The sequence below is a fragment of the Streptopelia decaocto genome, assembly GCF_964273445.1.
Source record: "Streptopelia decaocto genome assembly, chromosome: 4".
In the NCBI taxonomy this organism is placed as follows: Eukaryota; Metazoa; Chordata; class Aves; order Columbiformes; family Columbidae; genus Streptopelia; species Streptopelia decaocto.
Window position 1 is genome coordinate 28,805,629 of NC_138658.1, and position 5,334 is coordinate 28,810,962.

A 5,334-nucleotide genomic window follows, 5' to 3' on the forward strand; every position below is an offset into this window, starting at 1 on the left:
AAATACTTGTAGTGGGAGATGGGAAATGGTTCTGTGTCCTGAGGACAGTTTCTCCAAGAGTTGTAGCCAGTTCACCTAGTAGTTGCCTTGGAGAAGGAGGCTGTAGCAGGCTAGAGTAAGTCTGCCTCCTTGCAGTCTTTGTGAGAGATGTGCTCTGCTGTAGATTCTTATTTTTTTATTTGAATGTTGATGTTCAGGATGCTGTTCTGTCTCATAACGCATTATGAGCCTGGAGAAAAGGAGGCTGAGGGGAAGCCTTCTTGCCCTCTACAACTATGTAAAAGGAGGTTGAAGCACTGCAGGTATGTTACTACCTGCTAAAGACTTGCAACTCCAGGTAAAGTGATGAGGCCTGGGCTGATGAAAATTTACATTGGCTCATCAATGGTTTAAGCTGTGGGAAAGCACCTCTGATGAACCATCTTTTTTCCATCTTAAAGTAAACTAAATAAAGCTAAAAAAAAAGTTGAATAGAAAGTGTCAGACGGCAGTGGTCGGGGTTTGTCACATGAACTGTGTTCCTGATTCCCATGGCAGAGGATGCTGGTGGTGCCACATGTGTGATGCCTTTGAATGTGCCAAGCTACATCTGAAAAGGTGTCAAACCTGAGCAGCACTGAGCTCCTTTCAGCTCTGTCAGGCAAAATTATCTGTGAAAGTGGCTGCCGATAGAAAGACAATACACAGACATCAGACATTAAATGCTTTTCATCTGTGTTTCTTAACTGGATGTTTTTCCCCAAGATTTTTTTTTTTTTTTTTTTTTAAAAAAAAGCAGCCCTGACAGCCACATAGTTGCTGTGGATATGAAGAAAACCCAAATAAAAAACAGAAGGGAGCTTGCTGGGTTGCTGCTCTCCCTCTCTTGTTTTGCAGTGCACAAGCAGAGCTTTTTGCAGAAGCCTTGGATGCCATTTTCTGCTGCAGCCTTCCATCTGACAGCAGGAATGATTTCCCAGGGCAGCAGAAGGCTTTGCCATCTGGCTGCAGGAATGATAGTCCTGTCCTGCTATTTTGGTAGACTTGAAGAAGTCAGGCCTTCTGAAGAGCTGAGGGTTTCTGGACAAACTTTTAATATTTCCATTTCTGCTCCCACTCTGTTCCCAGTCATGTCCTGTCAGCACAGCTGAGGGGGAGCTGCCCTTCCCCAAAAGGAATCTCATTTTGTTTCCTCAACAGCTTCATGTCTTACAGTGCTGCTGGGGCTTAGCTGGGATAAAAAGGAACATCCCAACTTTGAATGTCTGTTAATTATCATCTTCTTTTTTAATTTAGCAGCAGCTCAGAATTGAGTGTTGTGACTTAAATGTTGTATCTGGGCTCTCTTTCAGGGGATAACATGAATGAGCAGCAGACGCTGGATTAATGCCTTGGCCTAATCTCCTTTTATTTGCAAATATCCAGTTCCTTGCAGATGGCTCTGAACAACAAGAAACATACACTGCCTGCCTCTGGGGAAAATTAGGTTGTTTGTAGCCACTGCTGTCTGCATTATAATCCCCAGTGACAATTTCTTCTTTTGTCGGTGGAGCGAGGGTTCGGTGGCACTTTGAAGGCACAGCACAGCAAGGTGGCATTGGAAGCAGCACTGTTTCAGGCTCTAAAGTAGGGCGGTGGAAGGAGAAAGAAAAGGACCGTGTCTCTTTAGAGAACAAGAGGCCATGGTTTTTCTTCTTCTCATGCTTTCACTAGTCAGGAGAAGCAGCTTGTGTGATAAATAATTCCATGTGAGTGTCTCTCCTTGTAGCACACAGTGCCTTCCTGTGGCAGTGGGCTCAAGCCAGGTTGTCACTTCTCCATCTCGACGGCTGTCCCCAAGCTCCAATGTGCTCATTTGTGACTTTATCCTGAACTTGTCAGTGCGTGACATGAGAGATCAAATTTGATGTGATGAATTAAGGGCAGTGCTGGGCAATACCTACTCTTGCAAAAGGTGAGGGGGTGAAAGCTGCTTATTGGGAGATAATTAATCATGAAAATCAAGTGATCAGATTAATCTTTGTCGCCTGGCTGTGTCTCAAAGACTGCCAACAGAAAAATACAAAATATAGAATAGGTGTTGCAGCAGAAGAGGTGTGTCTGAAATACCACATGTGAGCAGGGGTACTGGGTGCTACCATTAAAATTTGTCACTGCTGGCTATGCAGCAAGATTTTCCTGTAGATGTCCTCGCCATGTAGTTAGCCCCAAGCAAAATGCTTTTTTGACTTACTATGTAAGAAGGCAGGAAATTGCAGAAGATTACTAGTTACCAAAGATATATCACCAGGGTACCTGCGCCAGCTTTCTGGATGCTGCCTGGGTTATCTAGGAGCCCAGCTTGTTTGTGGTTTTGGGGTATGCGTGGTTTGTGGTGGTTGTGTGTGGTGTATAGTGGTTGTTTGTTTGCTTGCTTGCTTGTTGTTTCAGTTCTGTGGGAGCCGGTCCCAGGACCAGCACAGCTCTGGGACCAGCCCATGGAGGTGAGCCCAGAGCAGAAAACTTCAGTGGCTACAGATGATTTGGGAGGAGATCCGATGTCTTCAGAGTTAGCAAAGTCCCTCAGACGTTCAGTTTGTGGCTGCATGCCTGTTGGGTCTGGTAGCTCAATGAAAAACGATTGAAGATTACGCTTCTCTGTCACTTGAGCACCTTTAGAATTAAGAAAATTGTTCCTGTAGCAGCTTAAATCATATTGGAAGTCTGTGAAGCACAGACGTGCTAGTACTGCAACTTGTAATTATAATTGTAGCATAAGACCTACTTCTGATCAGGTCTGTCATGGCAGCAAGAGCAGTGAAGCTGGGGCAGGACAAGGCTCTCTTGTCACTTCTTCTGGCATTTGAATTGGGTTGATTAAACATACTGCAGGTATGTCGACGTGCTAGTTGCACCTTTGATAGAAATATGAATGTGCCTTGAGGCTCCCGCATTTTTGCAAGTATGTGGTTTATCTTATTTAAAGCCTAGAAATCTAAACAAGTTGTGTGCATCTTTTTTCCCCTTTACAAGCTGACAAAATCAGCCCAAAATATGGGCCCTTTACTAAATCCTCTGCCATCAATGGATGCTTCATCAGCTATGGATAGCGGCAGCGTGACTCAGGAGAGAAAATGGCTTTCTTCTAATAGTGTTTTCAATTTAGCCTTTGCTACATTTCCTTTTTTCTCCTTTGTTGTTAGAAATTTTTGTTCTGTAATTGTATCAAAATTTGCAAATGTTTTTTTGGGTGCAATCTGTAGGAGGGAAGCTGTACCAGATGCCCTCATATAGATGCACCCCTCCAGCAAGATGGGCTGAATCATCTGATTGGTCTGTGCTGGGCCTTCTGACTTTTATAGGGCAGGAAGGCCGCTTTGTTAAATAAAAAATTAAATTAAATTTGCTATTTCCAGATGGCCATTAAGAGATGTCCAGGGTTCATGCCATGACATTTTGTTCTATGGTAACTGCTTTCTCGTGCCGCCGTTTTCCGATCTTCTCATCTTTTCATGGCAGCCCGTTTGGTGGTGGCTCTGCCCAGGTGTAGGTGTAGCATCTCTGGCTGACTTGATGATTCTTCTGAAAGAAGTGTGGGTTTTGTTATGTTGAACTCATCTCAGCTTCATTTAACTCACTTTTAAAAGTATTCTGAACCTGTCCCTTTCCTCACACATCTCCAACACTTACTCTGTCTCACTGAAGTCAGGATGTTAGAGGAAGTTTTGCAGGTGAAGGTCCTTTGGAAGGAGGTTTGATTTTTGGTTGGCTGTGGGGCATTTTGTAGATTTTATGCAGTGAAGGTTGAATCTCCAGGAAGAAGGTTCAGTGTAGCTTGAAGGGGCATCAACAGGAGCAAACTGCCAGTGTCTAATAATACCAAGGCTGATAAATCTGTAGTCTGGTACAACAAATCAAGGCAGTGCTGCCTGCTTTAAGAATAATGCCATCTCCAAAGCATGTGGAGGAAGATTAACTGGTTTTCCAGCAACCTGCTGCCATCTGTACAAACCATTTCCTAAAATACACTAGTAAATGCCTGTGGGAAGAGCCGCGAGCCTAGTTGTGTTTGCAGACTGGTACCTGAAATGTTGGTCCTGTCTGCAGGGTTGGAAATGGGCAGCCTGGGTGGAGGGACAGCAGTGGGAACAGGGCAGGTCCGAGTGCATGTGCAGGATGATGCTGACTCTTTGGAAGCAGTGGGGGAGGAGAGATGGCAAGTGCCAGAAAATAGTGAGTTTTTGAGTCCTGGCTCAGCAGAGATGCCTCCCTGAGCATCAGTGTTATTAAGCAGAGATTGGCCACCTTTGAGCAGTGCGGTGGCAGTGTTATTAAATGATCTCTGTAGAGATGAGAAGCTGTTATTTCTGCAAATTCACTTTGAGCCAGATCCTGCGGTCTTTGCTTGCATTCAGCAACTTGATTTTATCAATCCTGTGGGTTTCCCTGAGAGCGATTGTGTGCTAAACCCTCCTCAGCTTGAATATTGGTGCAGTAGTCTGGTCTTATAACCCCAAGTGTTATATTAAAATTCTGTAATTAAAAGGGGGAGAGGGATCTTCAAAGCATTCTCCTTTTCATAGCACTGTCTTGCTAAAAAAATGTAACTTTCTGAGAGAAGCCTTTGTGCTGAAGTGTGCATCTCCACAGAAGGAAAAACAAATACGGAGTCTGACACAAGCTCCATTCTTCCTTGAGGCCTGTGAGATAGCAGCATAAAATATGACATTTAACATCAGCCTTTTCTAAAGGCTTCTCGATAATTGTGAAAAGATCCTGTTTTTCAGACCAGTCATTTTTCACAGCTCTTCTGCAAAACCTCTGGAGGGGGAAGATCAGGAGCAAGAAATCCTCCCTCTGATCTGGGAAACACTGCATGAAGAGGTCAGTTTAGCATTTTTGTTACTTCAAAATTGATAAGGTTTCAGCCCCTTCCCCTCCCCCTCCCCTTCCCCTCCCCTCCCAAAAACTGGTGAGTTCATGACCATGAATTCAAAGCTTGCCATACTTGAAATGAGTCAGGGATGTGAAGAACCTATTCCTGCAAAATGATCCAGCATTCTTATAACCTCTTCTCATGGGAAGGCAGGGTTAGTCACTTTAGTTTATTTGGTGTCCTGCTGTCAGCTGTCAGTTGTTTTGTATGGAAATTGTGATCTCTGTGAGGTAGCAAGTGTCATTCTGGCTACTTGAAGTTACACCACCCAGGGCAGCGGGGCTCTGAGCCAGGGCTGAGGTCTTCATTGGTCTGAAATTATTCCAGGGGAAACATTTTGCTTTGCAACTGGAAGGCCCAAACAATAAAAAAGACTTTCAGTCATGATAAGCCAGTTCTCATTTGATGGTTCCAAGTCGTTTTCTGAAAGATTGAGAAGT